Raw genomic sequence first — 15,905 nt, 5'->3', positions numbered from 1 at the left:
CTAAAGATACTGGCTCATCACTGTTGAGCATCAATTTAACCGTGCGGACGGTCTGGCCCTGTAGGTCCGCGGTCTGGACGGTCCACGGTGGTGGTACGGACGGTCCGCGCGTACATAGAATCAGTTAGGATTTTGAGTTTCTTGTGAGATTTGTTAACTAAATCTGTGGGATTAACTCGGGAACCGACTTGTAATGGGTTCAGATCTCTCCTTTATATATATGAAGAGCTACGACCGATTGGAACCCCAACAATCGATCATTCAATCAATATACATCTAGTTCTTTACACTTTTCTCTAGGAGTAGACATTAAATTAGATCCTTCTCTCTAATCTTCGCCTCTCTCCGGCTCTACGTCGTTTAGATGTGTCTTGGGTGGCCCGTCGATCCCAAGACAAAGCTTAGGATCTCTCCTCCCCGACGGGTCCCTCCCGGGAGCGAGATCCAGGTGCCGTCGGCGAACTCCGCCGCCCCTGCACACGCGCGGACCGTTCAACCACCAGGATTGGACCGTCCGGCTCATCAGGCAGGAACCCTAGCCTCTGCGCCAGGTCGCGGACCGTCCGGCCTTTGGCCGTGGACCGTCCGCACCTCCGCAGAGAGCACCGCAGCCGGTTCTCATCGCAGTGATTGGCACCCAAATCGACGCCAACACACTTTTTGGCAACTCCGCTGGGGACATCGCGTGCAGACCTATCAGATCGGCCCTCAATGGCCGGTTCAAAGGATAGCTCTGACGTTTCCACCAGCAACATCATAGAGCCGACTTGGGAAACCTTGTCAGCTGAAGAACAGCTCGAGTTCGAGGAGCACTAGAAGCAGCTGATCAAGGAAGCAAAAGCAAAGTTCCTGGCCAACTTCAAAGCGCACGAAATCCTAAACCAATGATCGAACTCGAGCTTACATAGATAAGCAGCGAGACAATACAACAGATTATAGAGGGTATGCAAAATGATTATAAAAGGCTAGTATGTGCTTTTGATAATTCTACCATCGCAATTTTTCCTTCGTACGAGGTTGAATCGAAGGAAAACACGCGTGATTCATCAGCTACAGATTGTCATGACCAGTCACAACCCCTTTATGGGATGCCGATAGACACGTACCCTGGCCAACGACGACCTCCTATGCAAATCAGCGGTAAATCTGTCGATCTGCGCATCTTCGGACCGTCCGCACGTGAGCGCGAACCGTCCGGACCAGCGACGACCGATTCTGTTTTTAGAAACGAATTACCAAGACCTGCACCCGAGCCGCCACGTACTGCGCGAACCCTAAACGAGCCGATCAGACCGTCCGCGTATAGCGCAGGACAATCCGAATATATTAGCGGACGGTCCGCGTATCTAACAGGACAGTCCGGCGCAGAGTACATAGAACCTTATGAGGAGGATTGTTGTCCAAATCTACATCCATCCCAGCTAAACTTCCAAAATATAACATCCTAAACCCGTGGGGGCGAGTGCTTTCTAACCCCTAGAAGACCGGAAAGGAATGACCAGTCCTATGAGCCGCATAGGGCAAGTATTAATGCGCCACAAAAATCAAGCCAATAGGGAGGAATACCCCACATCCAAACAACCATACCCATGCTGGACTAGAGAGCCGATGGAATCCCACCGGCTGCGTATAAACATTTACTACGCAGTAACAACATAAATTGTATCATATCACCTACTTTGATAATTAGATATTTGTTTAACCTATGTTTAGTAGATTATTCTTGCTTAATCTATACATAATTATAAATTTATTAAAATATTACCTATAATCAGGTTATAACTTAGATTAAAGTTGAATAATCTATGTCTTTGTAAACTTTTATCACATGATTCATATTAATTAACATAGAATACATATTACCTACAAACTTCAAAAAACCATATCTTTTCAACCATAGCTCCGAATTTAGTGGTTCTCGAACCTATGACCTTGTAGCAATGCGTAGAATAATCTTATGTAGTTTGTTCATATGCCTTGGTGTAATGTTACCATATCCTTTATTTGCTTGATTGTATGTATCACTGTGAATAGAGGCGAGGTGACGAGGAACTTGAAGCCCAACTTTTGGGGGACAACATCTGGACAACAGGTTATCACAAGTCACAGGCAAGTTGTGCTCTTGATCACTCTTCTTTACCAAATAATGTTCCTGTTAATCACTATGACATGCTCAGGTAAATTTGATTGGACCTAATAGGTTTCTCTAGCTTTGATTTCCCCACACCTTGCAAACAAATGAACTATTGGGTAGATTGGCTATTGCTCTACCTAGTTTTAGGATTAATGTTATATCTGAATTATGATCATGCTCCATTGTTACTGTTGGTTTAGTTATTGTTCATGATAAGATTATTATGTTAATTAAAACATGGAGCTTAACTTGAGATAACAGTGCTATAACAAGGGTGGAATGTGACGCTCTTGAATGACTAACTAGGAAATTTGATTAGGCGCATAGAGGAGAACATAAAGCATTCTCTAAGCATTCCTAAGCACTAAGACATCGATTCCGCGCTTTTGATTCCTTGCGATAGCAATTAGAGCTCTAGTTGAGTTGTGAACTCATTGAGTCGTGTTGGTGAGCTCTTGTTGCGACTTGTGTGCGTGGTGTTGCTGTGATTTCTTGTCTTGAGTGTGTTGCTCATCCCTCCCTTACTCCGTGCTTCTTTGTGAATTTCAAGTGTAAGGGCGAGAGGCTCCAAAGTGTGGAGATTCCTCGCAAACGGGATATAGTAAAGCAAGCAAAACACCGTGGTATTCAAGTGGGTCCTTGGACCGCTTGAGAGGGGTTGATTGCAACCCTCGTCCGTTGGGACGCCACAACGTGGAGTAGGCAAGCGTTGGTCTTGGCCGAACCACGGGATAAACCACTATGTCATCTCTGTGATTGATCTCTTGTGGTTATTGTGTTTTGTTGAGACTCCTCTCTAGCCACTTGGCATTATTGTGCTAACGCCTAATCAAGCTTTTGTGGATTAAGTTTCAAGTTTCACAGGATCACCTATTCACCCCCCTCTAGGTGCTCTCAATTGGTATTAGAGCCGTTCTCTTCACAAAGGGACTAATCGCCCGAAGAGATGGATCCTAAGAGGAAGGGAATTGTGATCAACGATAAGGAGAAGGAGTCCTTCGTCAACGAGCCGAAGGATGACAAGCCTACCGACTCGGGCTCGGGCCACAAACGCAAAGATGGGAAGAAGGAGAAGACAAGGCGCATCAAGGAGATCGTCTACTACGACGACAGCGATGAGTCCACTTCTCCCCTAAAGGACAACGACGACAACGACTACGACAAAAGAAAGACGGTTAATTCGAACTTTTCTTTCGATTACTCTCGTATTCCGCATAGCTCAAATGCACATTTGCTTTCCATCCCTCTTGGCAAACCTCCACACTTTGATGGGGAGGACTACGGATTTTGGAGTCACAAAATGCGTAGTCACCTGTTCTCTCTCCATCCAAGTATATGGGAGATTGTTGAGAATGGAATGAAATTTGATAGCTCGGATAGTCCTGTATTTATTAATGAAAAGATTCATAAAAATGCACAAGCTACTACTGTGTTGTTAGCCTCTTTGTGCAGGGACGAGTATCATAAGGTGAGCGGCTTGGACAATGCCAAGCAGATCTGGGACACCCTCAAGATCTCTCATGAGGGAAACGACGTCACCTTGCTCACCAAGATGGAGTTGGTAGAGGGCGAGCTCGGGAGATTTGCAATGATAAGGGGCGAGGAGCCAACCCAAACATACAACCGGCTCAAGACCCTCATCAACAAAATAAGGAGCTACGGAAGCACGCGATGGACAGACCACGATGTCGTTCGCCTAATGCTATGGTCCTTTACTGTACTTGATCCACATCTGGTGAACAATATTCGTGAAAATCCTAGGTACACCAAGATGTCACCCGAAGAAGTTCTTGGGAAGTTCGTGAGCGGGCGAATGATGATCAAGGAGGCGAGATAAGTGGATGACGCATTGAATGGTCCAATCAATGAGCCTCAACCCTTTGCTCTCAAGGCAACAAGAAGCAAGGAGGCGCTACCTAGCAAGGTGGCACAAGTTGAGGCGGCAGGGCTAAATGATGAAGAGATGGCTCTCATCATCAAGCGCTTCAAGACGGCGCTAAAGGGTCATAAGGGGCAGCCAAGCAAGACCAAGACAAAGGGGAAGCGCTCATGCTTCAAGTGTGGTAAGATTGGTCATTTTATCGCTAACTGCCCCGATAATGATAGTGACCAGGAACAGGGGAACAAGAGGGAGAAGAAGAAGGCATACAAAAAGGCTAAGGGCGAGGCACACCTTGGCAAGGAGTGGGACTCAGATTATTCGTCATCCGACTCCGACAATGAAGGACTCGCCGCCACCGCCTTCAACAAGTCATCCCTCTTCCCCAACGAGTGTCACACATGCCTCATGGCGAAGGAGAAGAAGGTATGTACTCGAAACAATGCCACTTATGATTCTTCTAGTGATGATGAGTCCAGTGATGAAGAAATAGATTACTCTAGTTTGTTCAAGGGATTGGATAGAGCTAAAATAGATAAGATTAATGAATTGATTGATGCCTTGAATGAAAATGATAGACTTTTAGAGAAACAAGAGGACCTTTTATATGAAGAGCATGACAAATTTGTAGAGGCACAAAAATCTCATGCTTTAGAAGTTAAAAGAAATGAAATACTTTCTTGTGAACTATCTTCTTGCCATGAGACAATTTCTAGCTTAAGGAGCATAAATGATGATTTGAATGCTAAGCTAGAAATAGCTAGTAAATCTAACTCTTGTGTAGAACATGTTATGATTTGCAATAGGTGTAAAGATTTTGACATTGATGCCTGTAGTGAACACCTAGTTTCAATTTCCAAATTGAATGATGAATTGGCTAGTCTTAATGACCAACTTAAGACTAGCAAGAATGAATTTGACAAGCTAAAATTTGCAAGGGATGCCTACACGATTGGTAGACACCCCTCAATTAAGGATGGACTTGGCTTCAAGAGGGAAGCCAAGGACTTAACAAGCCATAAGGCTCCCATCTCCGCCAAGGAGAAAGGGAAGGCCCCTATGGCTAGTAGTGCTAAAAAGAACCATGCTTTTATGTACAATGATAGAAGACAGTCTTATAGGAGTTGTAATGCTTATGATGCTTTTGACTCTCATGCCATGTTTGCTTCTAGTTCTTCCTATATGCATGGTAGAGATATGTCTAGGAGATATGTTGTTCATATGCCTAGGAGAAATGTTGTTAATGTTCCTAGGAAAATTAATGAACCTTCTACAATATATCATGCTTGCAATGCTTCATTTGCCATTTGTAGAAAGGGTAAGAAGGTAGTGGCTAGAAAATTAGGGGAAAATGCAAGGGAGATAAAACTTGCATTTGGGTCCCTAAAGCTATTTGTACTAACCTTGTAGGACCCAACATGAGTTAGGTACCTAAGACCCAAGCCTAAATTTGCCTTGCAGGTTTATGCATCCGGGGGTTCAAGCTGGATTATCGACAGCGGATGCACAAACCATATGACGGGGGAGAAGAAGATGTTCACCTCCTACGTCAAAAACAAGGATTCCCAAGATTCAATAATATTCGGTGATGGGAATCAAGGCAAGGTAAAAGGGTTAGGTAAAATTGCTATTTCATCCGAGCACTTTATATCTAATGTGTTTTTAGTTGAGTCTCTTGGATATAATTTGTTATCTGTTAGTCAATTATGCAATATGGGATATAATTGTCTACTCACAAATGTAGATGTGTGTTGGGGGCCTTCGGCTTCCGAAGGTCCTCAAAAACATGATTTAACAGTGTTTCTAGAGTATAATGTGTGAACATGTATCTTCGGACTCGTATCAGAGAGGGAGAAGCTCAAAAGATACGAAGGTTGATACAGCGCCGAAGCTGTGAAGCAGGGAAGCTTCGGCATGTTCGCAGAAAAGGGAACCGACTTGAAGATGAAAAGGCCATTTAGACCTCGATAGATTACTATAGAATTACCACCAAATGTAAAGGGCATGTATGTAATTTTGTATGGGTTGTACCCCGTGCCTATAAATAGGTGAACAGTACCCCCGTACTGTTCACGCTGACTTGGTGTTCACTTTTGCGTCACGCTTGTACTTTCATTTCCTTCAAATTGGAGGTACATCTGTAATTCAATGTTATTTTTATTTATATATAATAATGATATATGATGATCTACATAATTTTTTATGTTTCTTGTAATTCATTCTCCGTCAATATGTAATGCATTTATAAAGGTTCGCCCTTTGTGACCTTCGTCCGAAAATCATTATATCCCAAGGGAAATAATGCTTCGTAGGACGAAGGACTTAACCGATTAACATTTTCTATGTTGCCTTGTTCTTGAAGCATTTGAGAACAAGTCTCCAACATTGGCGCCCACCTCCGGTGAACTCACTTCCACTCTTTGAAGTTTTTTATCTTCGGCGATCATAAACCTTCGTTATGGCGCCGAAGAAAGCTTCAGCACCTGGGACTGCAGCTCTACAACCGCTGGACCACAATCAGGAGACAGTCTCTCTTCGGGAGGCCCGAAGCCAGAAAAGGAAGGCTGTTAGCCCGTCACCACCAGAGGACGAGTTAGATCAAGAAATCAGAGATATGGAGATGCTTCATCAACAAGTGCAGAGGAAGAAAGAAAAGATGGCCAGGCTAGCTGAACTACAGAGGCAGATAGACGAAGCCTCTGAAGAAGTTCGTCACCTTGCTCAGGATGAGCAACACCAAAGGCCTCAGCACCAAGACCTTCATCAGGAGGGTTTTCCCAACGGAGATGACTGGTATGACAATTTCCATCATGGGAATTTTGTTTTTGACGATGCTTCTCCTCTGTCCGCTGAGCTGCAGGCTACACCTTGGCCTCCGTCCTACAAGCCTCCTCAGCTTCCCGTATTCGATGGCCACTCAGACCCGAAACAGTTTTTGATGAGCTACGAGGCAACAGTATCTTCCTATGGTGGCAATGCTGCGGTCATGGCCAAATCTTTTGTTATGGCTGTCAGAAGTGTTGCTCAAACCTGGTATTCCTCCCTTCGACCAGGAACGATCACTTCATGGCAGAAGCTAAAGGACCTCTTGTTAACTAGCTTCCAAGGGTTTCAGACGAAGCCGGTTACTGCTCAGGCTCTGTTCCAGTGCACCCAGGATCACGAAGAATACCTTCAGGCGTATGTTCGAAGGTTCTTGCGTTTGAGAGCACAGGCACCAACGGTGCCCAATGAAATTGTCATTGAGGCCATGATCAAGGGGCTTCGGCCAGGACCGTCAGCTCAGTACTTCGCCAGGAAGCCCCCTCAAACTTTGGAGAAGCTTCTCCAGAAGATGGATGAGTACATTCGGGCCGATAACGATTTTCGCCAAAGAAGGGAGGAGGCCTTCAGGTTTTCTGAAATGACCAGGGGCTTCGGTGGGAGGTTTTACCCGAGGCATGTTAGATCAATTCATAACTCTACACAAAGTGATGATAAGGGGAGCCAACAGCAAAGGCCACAATATTCCTCACAGGCTTCGGGGCAACAGCAAGCTCCCTTCCGACCACCAGCTCCAAGAGGCAGAGGTGCCAGGGGCTTCGGAGGAAGATTTGGCGATCAACAGAGAAGAATCTTTTGCTTATTCTGTGGTGAGAACAAGGGCCATACTACCAGGATGTGTCATGTTACCATCCAGAAGCAAAAGGAAATAGCCGAAGCCGCAGCACAACAAGCTCAGCCGAAGCAGGTTATGCATACAGCTTCGTATCACTCGCCCTACATCCCAGAGTATGTAGGCAACCACCCTGCAGTTCTGTTGCTTCGGCGAGTCAATCTCAAGCTTCTTGGCAACAACCTCCGCCTCCACCTCCGTTACAGCAAGGACAGCAGCCAGAAGGGAGCCAGTATGCTCCACACTAAAGGGACTTCCGAGAGCAGTCCGAAGCTCGTACAGTCAACAGCACCGTGCCAAAGTCAAAGCACATCTATTGACAAATATCCTACCCTAATAGCAATCTTTTCTATCCAGTTTTGTTTTCTGTAATAAAGGATATTGTTTAGGTTTCATATAAATACTTTCGTTGATTCCCACAAGGAAAATATATTTTTCTCAGGCTTAAATTGTTAAAGTTTAAAGACTTGTGATAATCAAGAGGACCTTCGGACTACCGAAAATTATTCGAAACAGCAAAAAGTCGTTCTAAGGAACGCAGAGTAAGTTGCCGAAGTCACAAAAAAGTCGTTCCAAAGGGAACGCAGTGTAAGTTTTTTGCTCCAAAGTCGTTCCTAAGGGAATGCAGAGCTTACAGCGAAAAGTCAACGCTGATGCCGCCAAAAGTAAAGGCGAAGAAGCTCCAAAGACGTTCCTAAGGGAATGCAGAGCTTACAGCGAAAAGTCAACGCTGATTCCGCTGAAGTAAAAGGCGAAGAAGCTCCTAAGGGAGGCTTATAATGAAAAATTTTGTATGTTTTGTCACAGGAGCGCGTATATCTTCGGAATAAACAACATTTTACTCAGCATAACATCATCGCATCATTTCGCATAACATAAGCATCATACATCATATTGCATAAAGCACAAGAAGGGGATGTGACATCGATCTTCGGAAGAATGTTTTGAAAAGGGCAAACCATGCTAAGTAGCTTCACATTGTCAAGAAGCCTGGATATTATTCATCAGAACACTGGATATTGTTGTGACAAACACAAATCCTTCTTCACGAAGCATGAAAAGAAGGGAAGGTGTTTTTTCGTCAAAGACTCAAAAAGCGGTACGTGTAAAGTTTCATGCCTCGTAAAGAATTAAGCAATAAAAAGGGTATATTACATTCAGGATTACAAAATGTTACAATTCAGAATTTTACTTTACAATAGTGTTCAATTTTCTTTTAGAACAACTTCTGCAGCCTCATTCAGGAGTCGATTGACGACTTCGTCCATGATTGCTTCGGCCATTTTTTTTAATTTCATCGTCTCCTTTCGGCTGAGGGCCTGGAGACGCTTCAGCAGGATCTGAAGGACAGGACACGGCTATGCTGCTATTACAAACGGAAAACGAAGCTTAAAACCAAAAATTACAACACAATACAAACTATTAGTTAATACCTAATTGACCTTCGGGCTCTGTGCTCTTTTCAGCAGCCTTAGCCACTTCTCTAGCATCGTGAATGCCCTTTTCACTTCTTTGAATAATATCTCCTGCCATTTCTCGGCCACCATTATCCCAGATATCAGTAAAAAACTTTCCACCAATTATGCTTGCTTCGGCCGAAGGGTCTTTTGCGTCTTCAAAGGACAAAGCAGTTTCGGATTGTGCTAAGATTTTTACGTGTTCACAGCCCTTCTTCTCTAGAATGGTGGCAATTCCTCTGGCCCCAGAGAAAGCACATATATCCCCACGGCTATTTAAAATTTCTTCGAAGGCTTCAGCTTCGTGGTCGATCCATTCAATAGGACCTTCGGGATTGCCTCTTATAAAGTTTTCTTCACTAGAGAAGGCGCCGACCCTGGCGAAGCTAGCCTTCAGCTTCTTAACACATTCTATAGATTTGTTATAGCACCTCTTTTTGGATGAACGAAGCTCTTCAACAGTTGCTTCCAAGTGATCCGCCCATTGGTCGCTGAGCTCTCGCCTTGTTTCTTCAAGTATACGTTCTTCCCTGGCTCTGGCCAGTTGTTTCCGAAGATCTTCTATTTCGCGTCTCTGAGCTTCAACCTGACTCTTGAACGCAGCTTCGTCTTCCTTTATTTTATTTATCAATGAGTGTAATATTTTATCTTTCTCGAGGCCTTCGTTCCTCAGTTCAATTACTTCGGAGCGAAGGTTGCTCAGGGCTATAGTACACCCTTCGTCTTCAGCATCTTTTTGTGCCCTGAGGGCATTACTAAGTATCAGGCCCTGCAAAGAAAAGTATGTGTGTTTCAATAAAACAAGCAAAAGGTTTTTTTTTGCTATCAACAAAGAACACAAGGATCCCATTTGTCGCACCTTTAAGCTATTGTAGGCCAGGCTGTCGGCCAAATCGTTCTTCGACAGCACCGAGAGCCCGTCTTCTAAGGTTGGGAATCCGAAGCTCTTGCTCATCTCCCGGCAAACAGAAATTTCCTTGTTGTCAGGGAGACAATACAAAAAGTCTTCTTCTCCACTACCATTGAATATTAACGCCCCCTTTGGATATTTCAGCTTTCGGGCGTAATGCTGGGCCTCTTGCTCCTCTTTTTCTGAAAGTTTTTTCCCTGAAGCATGACGAACAATATAATCACGAGCTCTGATGGATGCTTCGGGGGCAATGACTCCGATCTCTTCAACAAAAGTTGGCTTTGTTATTTTTTCCTCAGTTTCCAAGGATTCTATCTTCGCGGGCTCTGAGGACCCAGCTTCGGCTTCAGTCCCTTGCGCTGGAGTTTTGTTATCAGAAATTTCAGTTGTCGTTTCAGGAATGGCAGCAGCCTTCTTCGGAGGTGTGCTTGAAGTTTTAATTGTTTCTAGTACATCTAGCACATTGGCCATTCTTCTTCTTTTTGGAGTCACTGCTGGCACTTTTTGATTTTTTATTGTCTCAACATTTGCTGCAGGACTCACAATTTCTGGTACTTTTTCTTCAGTTGGTTTTTTCATTTCTCCAATTTTTTCTGTGGATGGCGCTTCGGCCATTTCTTTTGTTTCTAACAGCGAAACCTTCGGTTCTTCTAGTTCTATCTTTTTCGCCGTTTCGGTTATCCCTGCAGCTGCAGGTGGTGTGACTGGTCTAGTTGGCTTTTTAGCCTCGGTAGCCGAAGAAGATTTTTCGGTAAACTCCGGCACCGAAGCTGGTTCGATATACCGCGGCCGGTGAGTGAGGACTTTTATTTTCTTTCTTTCAGGCTCTGGCTCGCTAGGAGCAGTTGCAGCTTCTTCTTTTGCAGAGGTTGTGTTCTTTCTTTTCTGCCTTCGGACGGGGTAGCAATAGTCAGGGTAAACAAACCCAATTGCATCAAATACCCGATTCAGCCTTTTCTTTTTTCGGCCTCCGAAGGCTGCTGACATCGCTGTATCTTCGGCCTTTGAATAAGCACCAAGCAATTCGTCACTTAAGTTTTCAATACTCTTTAGCCAGTCATCATCTGGCTCAGTAAATTTATCTCCAAACTTGAAGGTGTACTTCAGTCTCACAAGCCCACCTTCGTCGGCCTCTTTTATGGTTTCTTGAGGCATTTCCCATTTCTCCGCAAGAGGCCAAACCCGGAAGGCAATATGCTCTTGTACTAAATCTCTTGTTCCAATAAAAGAGCAGATGACGCCGAAGGCCCTCTGGCATTCTTCGGCAGCTTCATTCATTTCCACCTTCGGCCTCCGAAGGCCGAAGCTTTGCCAAATAGGACGCATAATTATACCTTTGATATCTTCTCGTGCTGATAGGTCATTCTTCACATAAAACCATTCTGTCATCCAATCCCCGGGCCATCTCTTCCGAAAGGTTGGTACGGGACAGCTTGCCCCGGACCGAGAGACGAAACTGTAGCAGCCAAAGTTATTATGGTACTGTTCTTTGCCCCAAGGCTTTGTTTCATATAATAATTCGTGTATATTACAGAAGCTTCTTGCATCAGGCTTCAGACCTTGGCTTCTCGCGGCCCACACGAAGATATTTAGCCTTATAATTGCCTCGGGAGTAAGTTGATGAAGATAGACTTCGAAGATTTTCAACACCTCCACGACGAAGCTACTCAAGGGAAATCGTAGCCCAGCTTTCAGAAAGCTTCGGTATACTACGACTTCATTCTCTTCAGGGTGTGGACAAGTCTTCTCTCCTTCATCGGCCCTCACAATGGACAAATCCCGAAAATACCTTCCTCTCATGTTGACAAGATGATTCTCTTTGATAGTTGATTTACCATAAACTGAATGGCTTGGTCGCCAGGGACGATCTTCGGAGTCTTCGCTACCGCTGTCCACATCATAACTGTCACTGTCACCAATATCCTCAGACAAGCCTTCCAGAATTTCCTTGGTAATTTTTTCCGTGTTTGTCTTCGACATCGCTATAAGAAATCCCAAGTTTTTCTCCTCATCAAGAGTCAGCTTCGTCTCACCAGCAGTTTTCTTTTTCTCTTCATCAAGAGACAGCTTCGTCTCAGCAACAGCTTTCTTGTCTCCAGACATCTTCGGAAATACTAAAAAACTGTTTTCAAAGCCGAAGCTTTAAAATTAAAGACTCAGGGAATCTTAGTGCGCAAAAGCTAAAAATCGAGCGAGCGAGAGCAAGTGGCAAGAGAGCGTACCAAATGAGCTCACGGTATGCTCTTATTTATACGCTCGGTGCGGTAAAAATGGAAAGACCCCGCCTGTCAGTGAATGTTGCTATTCTAGCAAAGGGAAGGTGTTTTTTCGGACCTTCGGCTTAAAGCCTTCGTCCATGTCGCAATCTAAATTTATTATTTTAACAAATTAATATTGCGAGGGGCTACTGTTGGGGGCCTTCGGCTTCCGAAGGTCCTCAAAAACATGATTTAACAGTGTTTCTAGAGTATAATGTGTGAACAGGTATCTTCGGACTCGTATCAGAGAGGGAGAAGCTCAAAAGATACGAAGGTTGATACAGCGCCGAAGCTGTTAAGCAGGGAAGCTTCGGCATGTTCGCAGAAAAGGGAACCGACTTGAAGATGAAAAGGCCATTTAGACCTCGATAGATTACTATAGAATTACCACCAAATGTAAAGGGCATGTATGTAATTTTGTATGGGTTGTACCCCGTGCCTATAAATAGGTGAACAGTACCCCCGTACTGTTCACGCTGACTTGGTGTTCACTTTTGCGTCACGCTTGTACTTTCATTTCCTTCAAATTGGAGGTACATCTGTAATTCAATGTTATTTTTATTTATATATAATAATGATATATGATGATCTACATAATTTTTTATGTTTCTTGTAATTCATTCTCCGTCAATATGTAATGCATTTATAAAGGTTCGCCCTTTGTGACCTTCGTCCGAAAATCATTATATCCCAAGGGAAATAATGCTTCGTAGGACGAAGGACTTAACCGATTAACATTTTCTATGTTGCCTTGTTCTTGAAGCATTTGAGAACAAGTCCCCAACAATGTGTCTATCTTTAGAAGAAGTGATGGTTCATTAGCTTTTAAGGGTGTATTAGATGGCAAACTTTATTTAGTTGATTTTGCAAAAGAGGAGGCCGGTCTAGATGCATGCTTAATTGCTAAGACTAGCATGGGCTGGCTGTGGCATCGCCGCTTAGCACATGTGGGGATGAAGAACCTTCACAAGCTTCTAAAGGGAGAACACGTGATAGGTCTAACCAATGTTACTTTCGAAAAAGATATACCTTGTGCAGCTTGTCAAGCAGGTAAATAAGTGGGAGGAGCGCATCACAGCAAGAATGTGATGACCACGTCAAGACCTCTGGAGCTGCTACATATGGACCTCTTCGGACCCGTCACCTATCTAAGCATAGGAGGAAGTAAGTATGGACTAGTTATTGTTGATGACTTTTCCCGCTTCACTTGGGTATTCTTTTTGCAGGATAAATCTGAAACCCAAGGGACCCTCAAGTGCTTCCTAAGGAGAGCTCAAAACGAGTTTGAGCTCAAGGTGAAGAAGATAAGGAGCGACAATGGGTCCGAGTTCAAGAACCTTCAAGTGGAGGAGTACCTTGAGGAGGAAGGGATCAAGCACGAGTTCTCCGCTCCCTACACACCACAGCAAAATGGTGTGGTAGAGAGGAAGAACATGACGCTTATAGACATGGCGAGGACGATGCTTGGAGAGTTCAAGACCCCCGAGCGCTTTTGGTCGGAAGCCGTGAACACAGCTTGCTATGCCATCAACAGGGTCTACCTTCATCGCCTCCTCAAGAAGACGTCATACGAGCTACTAACCGGTAACAAACCCAATGTTTCGTATTTCCGAGTTTTTGGGAGTAAATGCTACATTCTAGTGAAGAAGGGTAGGAATTCCAAATTTTCTCCCAAAGCCGTAGAAGGGTTTTTGTTAGGTTATGACTCAAATACAAAGGCTTATAGAGTATTCAACAAATCATCGGGTTTGGTTGAAGTCTCTAGCGACGTTGTATTTGATGAGACTAATGGCTCTCCAAGAGAGCAAGTTGTTGATTTTGATGATGTAGATGAAGAAGAAGTTCCAACGGCCGCAATACGCACCATGGCAATTGGAGATGTGCGGCCACAGGAACAAGATGAGCGAGATCAACCTTCTTCCTCAACAACGGTGCAACCCCCAACTCAAGATGATGAACAGGAGACGTGTGATCAAGGGAGAGCACAAGATGATCATGTAATGGAGGAAGAAGCGCAACCGGCACCTCCAACCCAAGTTCGAGCAATGATTCAAAGGGATCATCCCGTCGACCAAATTTTGGGTGATATTAGCAAGGGAGTAACTACTTGATCTCGATTAGTTAATTTTTGTGAGCATTACTCCTTTGTCTCTTCTATTGAGCCTTTTAGGGTAGAAGAGGCCTTGCTAGATCCGGACTAGGTGTTGGCCATGCAGGAGGAGCTCAACAACTTCAAAAGAAATGAAGTTTGGACACTGGTGCCTCGTCCCAAGCAAAATGTTGTGGGAACCAAGTGGGTGTTCCGCAACAAACAAGACGAGCATGGGGTGGTGACAAGGAACAAGGCACGACTTGTGGCAAAAGGTTATGCCCAAGTCGCAGGTTTGGACTTTGAGGAGACTTTTGCTCCTGTGGCTAGGCTAGAGTCCATTCGAATTTTGCTAGCATATGCCGCTCACCATTCTTTCAGGTTGTTCCAAATGGATGTAAAGAGCGCTTTCCTCAACGGGCCAATCAAGGAGGAGGTGTACGTGGAGCAACCCCCTGGCTTCGAGGATGAACGGTACCCCGACCACGTGTGTAAGCTCTCTAAGGCGCTCTATAGACTTAAGCAAGCCCCAAGAGCATGGTATGAATGCCTTAGAGACTTTTAATTGCTAATGCTTTCAAGGTTGGGAAAGCCGATCCAACTCTTTTTACTAAGACTTGTGATGGCGATCTTTTTGTGTGCCAAATTTATGTCGATGACATAATATTTGGTTCTACTAACCAAAAGTCTTGTGAAGAGTTTAGCAGGGTGATGACTCAAAAGTTCGAGATGTCGATGATGGGCGAGTTAAGCTACTTCCTTGGGTTCCAAGTGAGGCAACTCAAGGAGGGGACCTTCATCTCCCAAACGAAGTACACGCAAGACTTGATCAAGCGGTTTGGGATGAAGGACGCCAAGCCCACAAAGACTCCAATGGGAACCGATGGACACACCGACCTCAACAAAGGAGGTAAGTCCGTTGATCAAAAGGCATACCGGTCTATGATAGGGTCTTTACTTTATTTATGTGCTAGTAGACCAGATATTATGCTTAGTGTATGCATGTGTGCTAGATTTCAATCTGATCCAAGGGAGTGTCACCTAGTGGTTGTGAAGCGAATTCTTAGATATTTAGTCGCTACGCCTTGCTTCGGGATCTGGTATCCAAAGGGGTCTACCTTTGACTTGATTGGATATTCAAACTCCGACTATGCTGGATGTAAGGTTGATAGGAAGAGTACATCGGGGACGTGCCAATTCTTAGGAAGGTCCCTGGTGTCATGGAGTTCCAAGAAACAAACTTCCGCTGCCCTATCCACCGCTGAGGCTGAGTACGTTGCCGCAGGACAGTGTTGCGCGCAACTACTTTGGATGTGGCAAACCCTCAGGGACTTTGGCTACAATTTGAGCAAAGTCCCACTCCTATGTGATAATGAGAGTGCTATCCGCATGGCGGATAATCCTGTTGAACACAGCCGCACAAAGCACATAGACATCCGGCATCACTTTTTGAGAGACCATCAGCAAAAGGGAGATATCGAAGTGTTTCATGTTAGCTCCGAGAACCAGCTAGCCGATATCTT

The sequence above is a fragment of the Zea mays genome, chromosome 1, assembly GCF_902167145.1.
Source record: "Zea mays cultivar B73 chromosome 1, Zm-B73-REFERENCE-NAM-5.0, whole genome shotgun sequence".
Classification (NCBI taxonomy): Eukaryota; Viridiplantae; Streptophyta; class Magnoliopsida; order Poales; family Poaceae; genus Zea; species Zea mays.
The sequence above is the reverse complement of the archived record's forward strand: the minus strand, read 5'-3'. Positions refer to the sequence as shown.